Below are 10,657 nucleotides of genomic sequence, written 5' to 3' on the forward strand. Positions count from 1 at the left end.
GGTTCCATCAAATTCTTCAGGCTGAATATGCTTTTCAGAGCAGATTTAGAATTCTGCCAGCTGAGATAATTTTTTATTGACATTTATCACTCAGAACCAGCAAGAATGATTTATAATATAAATATTCTGCTTCCACCACCAGTAAGAAACGTCTCAGTCATGGCATACGTAGCTATGTATTGAAATAGTTTTGGCATTTCTAAATTCATGTAATTCTGCTTTTGTGTGGAGGGAAGTTGACATTTTCACCGACCACTGTAGACAAATATTCTGATTTCTCCTGGAAATATGGCCAGGCTTCCTATGACTTGTAATTCCCCATTTAAGAAAACCACTCACTGACTAGCTAACTGTTGCTCAATCTTTAGATGAATATCAATAAAACTCTTCCTGAAAAAAAAGGATTTAGTGTCGTTTCTCCCTTCATCCCCCCTCAAACTGCCCATTCCCTTTCTGAAAATAAGCAAAGTGGAATTTTTAGTTTAGGATACAGTTTTTGGAATAATCTGTAAGGCGAGATCATAACAAACAAATAACACATCCACTGCTTGTTAGGGTGGCTTTGTCATTTTGAACGTTTGTGACTCATTGGTTTCTCTTCTGCTTTTGAAATACACAGAGTAAACTGCAATACCCAGACCAATTCAGAGGGTGAGGAGGGAACACAAGGAGCTTTTCAGTAATTCCTCCTGGCCATACACAGTGACAGAGCACAGCTTTTATTTCATGGATCTGTTTTTACTACTCTGCTCAGGGCCAGCATGGACCATTACGAAGGGAGGGTTTTTTACTGACATAATTACACAACTCCCTGAGGCAACCAAGCCTCCCAAGGAAGAAAGAGAGTTCTTGTCCTTGTCATGAGCACCATAAGTTTAAAGCCAATGGCAATGAGATTAGTTAGATGAGGTGTTTTACAATAAGAGTATGGTGATCCACAAATATGACAATGCCATTTCAGACTTTATATCTTGTGAGAAATAATAAGAATCTTAAGTCTTGTGAGAAATGTACTTAGAAGGGCAGAACTGTAGGCATGGCTGGTAGTGAAAACCACTCAACTTGTAACTCTGCATTAAAAGCTGCCAGACCAATTTATTGGAAGACTTGGAATTTTCCAAATTATACCATAGTGTATGTAGAAAACCAGCTGCTATCCTCCAGAGGACACCAAAGCAATTTTTTTTCAAAACTTGTATTTCAGTAGTTTGTAAAATTTAGATTAAAATAAGTATAACTACTTTACAGTTCATTTTATAAGCCTTCATTACCAAAATTGAGAAGTCATGGAGCAGTTTGTTTGGCTGGTTTACTGAGGGAGATTGACCTTTGGCTCAGGTGTGCTCTCTAGAGTGTATTTAATCTGCCTCATAGGAAACATTCAAGCAGCATCTGTTCTTTCTCAAAAATGCATGAACAAGTAAACCAAAACTCAAATCAATATAAAATGTAGATCTCATTACATTTTAAATAGTCCTAAGGAGAAATTACTCACAAATGTTTATATCTAAACCTTGAACTTGCCTGAGAAACAAATACTTTCATCAAACAATAAGGCTTTTTTGCTATTGAGAAACTCAACATGAATAAGAGTGGCAATCTCTGCACATTCAAGTCTCAAAATAAAAGAAGGGAAAAAGGGACAGAGCGAGAGGGGATTTAATTTATAAAATGTTGGAGAAGAGAAACATGAGAATTGCTTGGAAAGATCTAGAATTTGACTTGCAAAGCAAACCCCTTAGTCTCTAAAGAATATTTATGTAAGCCCTCCTGCCAAAACCTGATCCTTCCATCACTCCTTCCCAGGGAAGAGCATCAAGGCATGAAGTCTAAGCAATGGCCACTTCCTTCTGAGCTCCTTTACCTTCTCAGGCTGTTAGTAAGGCAGACTTGTGCAGAAATGAAACATAAGCCTCATAAAGGTACCATCTCCCTGATTTTAATGTGGTTTAAAAATCTGTGTTTTTACAAACTCAAGTGCTTTCCTAATAGGATAATGCTTTGTGTCTGTCTCTGACAACATTTGTACAACCAACTTGCTATTCCTAATAACTTCTGAATCCATTGGGCAATTTCAGCTAACATCAATAGAGGAAGAGTGGTTTCAAAAATATCAAGTTCCTACCAGTTTTGTGGAAATAAGTGGCTAAGGAGGGGAAAAGAATGCATTAATGCTCCCCATGGAAGTGAGAGGTAGAAGCTCACCCTTTATTAAATGGGTGATTATCTCAGTGAGCAGCAGCCATTAGTTGTGATTCTCATGGGACTATTTGCCATTTATTAGCTGCTCCTCTTAGCACATGAAGGGATAGCTATAGTCAGAGGAAAAGCAAATTTCCAGAAGCAGTCCAAAGCTGGCACCAGGTGTAAGGCTGGCATCTTTTTATGCTCTGCAGTTGTCATTTGCTCCGTGGATATTCAGAGAACATGACCATGGTAACAACGAGGAATTTGATTACAGGGAATTAAACTTAGTTTTGTGCCTCATTTGCTGGAGTAGTTTTTTCTCCAGTTCCCTAATATGCAGAGCAGAGATGATCAAAAGTCTCAGACTTGGCCAATGACATTGTCAGGATCCCAAGGGCACCACCAGCCCTCCTTGTGCTCCAACTGCCCTGGGCTCTCCCAACTCTGACCAGGGGCCAGGACCCCATTTCAACTCCTCCAGAGCTCTACCCCACCATGACCAGAGATCAGGACCCTGAACTGTGAATCTCTGCCCCAGAAATGTCACAGCAGGACCAGTCTCCAGCTCCCCACAGCTCTGCCCTGCCTGACAATAGGCCCATTTCCATGGAGATGCTGGATGCCTGGGGCCGGGGCTGGGGCTGCCTGGGGCTGGGGCTGCCTCTCCTCAGGCTACCGTGCTGCTGCCCCCCTGGGATTTCTCCCATCCCACCCCTTGTTGCACCCTGATGGCTACTCTATAAAACTACCAGTGCTCTTCTCTGAACCATGCCGTGGGATCACTTCCCACCTGTACCACTCTGGCTTCAGCTCCCTAGAGGAAAGGAGACACCAGAAGGACAAGCTTACAGGGCTTCTGAAAACCTTCTCCAATGCCTTCTGCAAGCTAGGGGAAAACAAAGGAGTTAGCAAAAAGCAGAGAAGGATGTGTAAAGACAAGAAAATTGGACAAATTGGTGTCAAAGCTCTCCTGGTGATCTCTTGGCCACTTTCGGTGCTTGTCTGGTTAGGCTCTGGTGTCTTGGGAGGTTTCTGACCTCAGCTGGTCACCTCTTCAACTAAACCTGATAGGGATCAAGAAGAAGATGCCTTGGCCACCACAGTCCACCTCCTAGTAAACTGAATTAGCCACAGACACCTCAGTTATGTCAATATGTGAGTCTGGTGCCTATGGTGTGGGCACATCACTACTTGTGACAAGTCAGTGACAGGGCAACAACATGTGGTAAAGGGTGAGCAACTTGGATGGCGAGCTTCTTAAATCACCTCAGCATGAACCCCCAGAGCCTGAGACTCAGGGCTCCCAGGACATAGGTCACTTTGGTATCTTCATATATTTGTCACTCCTTCCTCTTCTAAAAGGCCGTCAAGCTGTCTCTGCCCACTCTGCCGTCTAGTTCTATTAGAGGAGTTGCATTTTGTCACAGCTCTAGTGAAAACTTTCCATTTTTCATTTCTCCATTTCTCACTGCTCATCCTCCCACAACACGTCGTCACCTGTTTCCTCAGCCTCCCCCTCAAGAAACAGTGGTTCCCCTTTCCATTCCTTCTGTGCATCAGCAGGGTTGCAGAAGTTTTGCTGATGACAGCTTGTGAGCAGAGCCCTAGGCTCAAGGAATGAGGGAGTCTGTAGGACCTGAGTGTCTGGGAGAGTGTCCTACTATTTTGAAACAAGTGGTTACCAGAGACTTTATGGGAACTCTCATGAGTGTACTCCCTTGTCGAGATGTCCTTGTCCCTCCCCTCCAGGCAAGCTAGGCTCCATTCTAGTCTACCTCCTACGAAGCTGCTGTTCCAGTGGCAACTACACACATGGTGCTTCACAGTCTTTGTTGGGTGTTGCTGCTCTCCATTTTGCTGGGTCTTGTTTTCTTCCATAAGTGAGGAGCTCTCAGGCAGTAGATCTTTTCTTTGAAAGCTAAAACAGAATGAAGGAGCAACTGTCAGTATACAGAAGAAATATAACCAAAAGGAATGAATGTCTTCATGGAATTCAACCACAGCAGTGTTTATAGTATAAGATCCCTTGTTTCCAAGTCACCATTTCTGACTCCTTTGGAATGCCTCTGCCCAGGGCAGTTGAATGAAAGTATTTGTAAGAATGTCCTAAAAAAATTAAGATCCAAAATGTATAAGAGGGCAAAGCAATGTAGCAGTATACTCCAGCACCCTTTGCACTTCTCCCTCTCTGGATATCAGTGGCAAGGAATAAGAGAGAAACCAAAGACTCACCATGGGAGCAAGTCCAGACCAGTGGTGTTGGATGACATAAAAGGAGATCTGCCAGAGGAGGAGTTTTGCCTGTCCCCTTTGTTTGGGCGTTTGAACGGCTCCTCCCTCAGGGATCTGTGCCTAGAGCTGGGTATGGAGCCCATCTGACCCCTTCTAATGTGAATCAGCAGTGGCTGTTTACAGAATGAGTGGGCAAGGAGGTCTCAGTTTGCTCCACTGACCACTGTGAATCATTTCTGTGCACAGGTAAGGCAATGTGCATCCACTGCAATTGGCCCAACTTCCCGGTCCTTTGGGTCATGACACCTGAACTGCAAGATTTCAAGGTAACACACAGATGCACTGACGATCTCTTTGGGATTGTCACTCAACAGACCTATCTCCAAGCTGATCCCAAGCTGCTGAGGTGGGGAAAGGCTCTGTGAGTGGCAGTCTTATCTGGGGGAGGGACAGAAATTATCTCATATCTTGATGCCACATTCACTTTTCCAGTGAGTTTTGAGGAAGATAGAGTAGTAGATGACCCCTGATGCTCTGTCAGGCATACATCTATGTGGTTTTGTGATACCAAAAAGAACTGCATGGTGATTAGACTGCTGGATGTAATTAATACGTGCTTGCTGGATGATGTGGAAAATCTGGGCAGGCTTTTGGAGGAAGCTTGAGAAAATCCCCAGACACAGTGTATGGAGCAAAGGCCTCAAGAAGGAAGGAGATAGTTTTGGGGGCAAAATGGGTGCAGTCAGATGGTAATTTGGAGGCCAGGGGTTCCATACTAGCTTCATCTGAAATGCCTCCAATACCATGAGCAGAGCTGAACTGGGAGAAACAGAGACAAACTGTCAATGCCTGGCTATGAATCAGCTGAAGACAAAGGATTTGAACTTGTTAGAAAAAGGAAAAAATTTCATTATGCATGAGTCAGATTCAGGTAAACCAAAATAAAACCAGCAGTGGCACCTAAAAAGATATTAGGAAATTTTTTTTAGAGTGAAGGAAGGGAGAAGGTGGCAAATGCTAAAACATGATTCAGGATGGCACATATTCAGAGCAAGTAGTCAGGAAAACCTTATCCTCTGCTGAATAACAATAATTTGGTGAAACTTTAGAAGGGAGAACAAAGAATAACCAAACAAGAAGAATTTCATAGTATAGCAAAAGAAAAAGAAAATATGCATTTTTTAATGAAACTTAGAGGTTTAACAAACAAGATGACTTTAAACAGAAACTTGATGAGAAGAAGACAATTGATCAGTTGCTTTAGAATTGGGGTACAAAGCATAAAAATAGAGACAAAGGAGGCAGAAGCAGTTGAGAAGTGGTAACATATATTAGAGAAACCTTTGTGCCAAATCAAAGTAACATGCTAATTTTGTTTACAAGCAGCTCAAAACGTATATAGCCTGACATTTCTGGCCTATGTCAGAAAAATGCCATATCATATTAGCATTAAATCAAATGTCTGTATCTATTACATGCTAAGGGAGATTGGAGTTGCTGACAAAGCAAGAAATGCAACAATAGCAGCAGGTATCAATTTCCTACTTGCATATTGGATAAATGTCACACAGGGGATTGATGCTGCATAAAATGAAAATATTGTTTCTGCATGAAAGGGCATACAAAATAAGGAACTTTTATATTAGCCCAGAGCAACATGCAGAACCTGGTTCAAAATGCCCCTGCTCAACATACTTAGGGAACAAAACAAAGAAAAAAAAAAAGCCCAGACTACAATAGAATTATATAAGAACTAGGAACTTTGTTAAAAATAAGCTAAAATGGATGCCTAAAGGCTAAAAAGCTTGCCTGGTGGCTATTTAAACATAGTGTGTTGGAATACATTTTTTCTCTCCTCTGTGTATGGACAAAGACATTGGAAAAGTAAAGCTGACACAGTTAACAGCAGGATAAAGGAATTTATTAGAAGCAGAAGACTTTCTTCACAAAATAGAAGTTGTGTCCAAGAACAGAAAATAGAAAGGATCATAAACTCTGGCAAATTAAATGAAAACCACAACAAGGTCATCCATATAGAAACCCAGCAACAATTTCTGGAGATATAAAGGTCCATCAGTAAGGAGTCTGAAAGAAATTAAGGTACCATGGGGCAACAGAAGAAGCCTTCATGTGAATAAACTATTAAAAAAGGAGGGTAAATGGCCATCATCCACATTTGAGGGAGGTCTCTAGTGATGCTTGAGGGAGTTTTGTTCTTGGGCTCCTGCCGTTTAACCTATATATAAATGAACAGGAAAAGAGGGCATACGGTGAGAAGACAATTTGGTGAAGGCACAAAGTTATTACACATAGTAGGGGAGGTTGCCTTAACTCATTTCAGGCTAGATGAGAATTCTGATGAGGTGCCAGCCCATGTCTGCACTCATCTCATGCTCTTCAAAAGGCCTGGAGAAAGCCGAATGATCATGAGAGACAGCAAAGGAGGGAAGAAAGGCAGATCAATATCAGAGATCAGGAATGTACAGATAGGGAACCAGAGGAGGATGCACCCCACCCTGAAGGCATCCGAGGAGCCAGCAAACAGTTGTCACTGATGCTGTGCTGCCAGACTTCAGAGGAAAGGGGAATGGATATAGGCACCATGGTCACCAGCACTCTTCATGAGGCTTCCTCTTTCTGCTGCTGGGGATGGTGGGGGAAGTTGATCAGGAAATCCCATGACTCGGTGGGACCACAGATGGGGAAGGTATTAAAAAAACCAAACAAGAAGTCTGGAAGATGCCAGGAGAGGGGCCACAGCTTGGCACAGTTGGTGTGTGTACATGGCTGGGTCCCTGGATGGCACACAATGGTCAGGGCATCCTGTAAGGCTTGCTGTCAGCACAGGCTGCTCCCAGGAGTAGCTCCTGACTTGCATTCCCTGTGGGCCATGGAATCAGCTAGGAGTACAAGGTGGCCTACTGGGATCCCTAAATTCTTCCTGTGTAAGAGGTCCCATAGAATGTGTCTAGGGAAGTTGTACAGGCAAGAGAAAAGAGAGAGGAGCTCCAGGAGAAGTAAACATTTCCACAGCATGATTTGGGGGCAGACATGCTGAACTTTAGGCCTCTAGTAAAACAATGCCCAGCTGGGTGTAGCAATGAGATGCAGGATCCAAGAAGGACCTCTACAATGCAGGGACTATATAGAGACAACTGAGTAGAAATGTCAGGAGCAATAATCTGCTCTTTACCTTCTGGAGAAGACAGCAGGGATGACCCCACATGTAGGGCATGCAATGTAGAGTACACTGAAATCTGCAAAGATTTCTCTGCAAGACGTCCCCAGGCCTGGTGAGACAAGCACCACCTACCAAAGTGATGCAAAAAAAGGATCCAGGGCCCTGTTAAAAATGAGATTTCAAGGTGTATCTCCAGTGGATACTGAAGTTTGAATACAGCACCTTGGGCTGTTTGGCTACCTGACAGCTCACTGCCTGCTGCTGCAAACAGCAAAGATGCTGGACTAGGTGCAGATTCAGTACAGCCTTATCCTCATTCTTACAGTCTTGTGTATAGATTTGTGATAATCTCTTGCTCCCTTCTTGCCTAAAGGCAACTCCTAAACTCCCAGGTCAACACTATATAAAGAGGTTTCTGGTTTTGGATGCCTCCATTTTGGATCTGTTCTTTCGGTCACACTTCCATTTCCACTTGAGTATGCTTAATTCCTCCTTTGACAAACAGGGCTGGCACATCTCAAATGGCTCACTCCAAAGTCCAGGAATTTCAGAGGACTGCCTGTTTGTGTATAATTAATTGGGTGTTATTTATTGAGCTGGCAGCAGCAGACAGCCTGTAGTACAAAGATCTGTGCTCCCCACCAGGTCACAGTTCCAGTGTTTTGGTTTCTCAGTATTGCTGGATCATTACTGTTTAAATAGCAAAGGCAGTCCCTGCCCCAACATCTGCCATAAAGGGGCAGAGAACAGAACTTGTCCTTAAACTTTCCTGACTCCAGTTTGTGAGTAATCTACATACCTCTCATTAGCTGCAGCCTGGGAAGCCTCAGCTGCTTTTACTTGCTGGTGTGGGCAGCGTCAAGATCAAGGCATGACAGGAAAATAAATGCTGTGGCTGCAGCTCTGCTGGGCCCCTAAAAATACATGACTGCTCTGCTTTTGTGGCTGTGGATTCTTCTGTCACTGTTCCTTAGCTGACATTGCAATGTTACACACAGTATATTATTTAAAAAACAGTTGTCTGCTAAAACATATAGCAAAAGGCTTCCAGTTTTGCTAGGTGAACTGAAGCAGACAATTTTTATTGCTGCACAGGAGATTAATAATAATAAAAAATAAAGAACCCCCTTCACCAGAGACTTTACAACATGAAGCACGTGGATGGACCTTATTCACAGCAGGAGCTTAAATGAGGTGGAACAAATGATATTTGATAATCATATCCTAAATACAGAAAAATCCATGCCTTGAAAAAAATGCTAAATGCTGTTTTGACATCTTTCTCTGAACCTTTAAACCTTCATTGTGGAGAGCTCTGTATTCCTTGCAGAGACCTAAGGTTCTGGGTTTTCTTAAATGCTGTGCTTCCTGATGAAGCACCTGGGAGAAAACACATGAAATAAGCATTCTTGTATATTTTGAAGCCTGGAGTGAGAATATTTTGCACACACTGGAGTGAGAAGTCAGGAAAACTCTGCTACACTAGGGAGGAGAGATGTAGTACCTACCTGGTTCGAGAAAACAGGATACGATTCCATGAACAGCATTTCCAAGGCTCTATCAACACTGAAAAAATATACAGTCTTGACTTTTTAACCTTATCCTATGAATCCATCCCACATCCTTGTGCTTCTAGCCTCATTTCCCACAGAGAATGAAATTTCTGTGATCATGCCATCTGGCTGTCTATCAGCCAGTATGTTCTGAACCTGCTTTCTATCAAACTGACAGAGGGATCGAGGCTCAAAGAGAATTAAGTGCCTATGAAATTCATGAAAATCAGCAGCTGGGTCAAAGATGAGGATCCAAATGAGCGCCCTTGCTAAGGGAAAGGTGGGCAGAAGGCAGCAGTTTTACACACTGCTTGCTAATGTCAGTCATCACGTGTGCGGCTCTGCACCCAGCAGAGCAGATGCTGCTCCTTCCTCAGTGAGATCAAGGGCCCAGGGCTGCTGTGGTGAGTGCTGCAGGCCAGGGGAGGAGAGCAAAAGGCAACAGGACACCCTGCACAAAGGCAGGTCTCACTAGGTCCACAGAACAGAGCATTTCATGATAAACTTCCACTTATTCACGTAACTGCACAGCTCCTGCAGTTGCTGAGGGCCCTCAAAGATGTGGATGTGTTTCTCATGGAGAAGGCTGACAGGCAATCACTACCTCTTCACTCGCACACCCGGACCCGTGTCGCAGAACTCCCATTGCTTCCACTGCTCAGTGAAACTCAAAGCAGGTTCCAGGGCTCTGGAGACAGTAGACTCGCTCTTTGAAACCATAGAAAGGATATTAAAAGTTAGGACGGAAAGTACAGCCCAGTTCAAAGTTTCCCTAAAGAAAAAAATCCCTACCAGGGAAAATTTAGAAACCAAATTATTTCTCCTTTCCTAGCAAAGAGAGTTTCAGCTTTTGTTTTTTATATCCTGCTCTCCTGCTTCACACAGTGTGCCCTGGAACAGCAGCTGAGCTTGCAAATACTTCTGGAGGAAAAGGGCTGTTTTGCTTGAAGTTCTGCCTGTCCTGGAGGGAAAACCCATGTGTTTTTAAGAGTCCAGTATTTTAACTAACTGAGGAAGGATGTTGTTCAACATCACCTTGGCAAGTGTGTGTGTGGCATGCACATTTCCCAGTGCTGCAGCCTGGCCCTTTACGCTTACTTTCATTGCACTTCTGTGTGGGCAAACTTGTGACCCCAGCCTCAGGCTTGCCACAGCCACCCTGGCTGCTGCTGGCCAGGCCACCAGGGGAAGGGCTGACCCACAGCAGGGGCAGGAGCTTGCTGTGGTTTGCTCATGGGGGTTTCCTCATGATGAAAAGGGACACAGAGAAAGGTTGTGGTTCTTGATGGGTTTATGAAGGGTAAACACGTAACCCTGCAGGACTCACAGAAAGAGGCCCTTGGGTGAAAGCTGAGTGCCTTTCTTGGAGATGGGCTTGATGTGTGACTGACTCGTGGGGGCAGAAAAGTCATCATTTTAGTGAAGAACAGATGTGAAATATATTAACTGGAGCCCTCTTCTCTCCAAGATTTCCTTCAGCAGACCCCGCCCCCCCTTCTATCTT

This window comes from Camarhynchus parvulus, chromosome 2, assembly GCF_901933205.1.
Source record: "Camarhynchus parvulus chromosome 2, STF_HiC, whole genome shotgun sequence".
Taxonomy (NCBI): domain Eukaryota; kingdom Metazoa; phylum Chordata; class Aves; order Passeriformes; family Thraupidae; genus Camarhynchus; species Camarhynchus parvulus.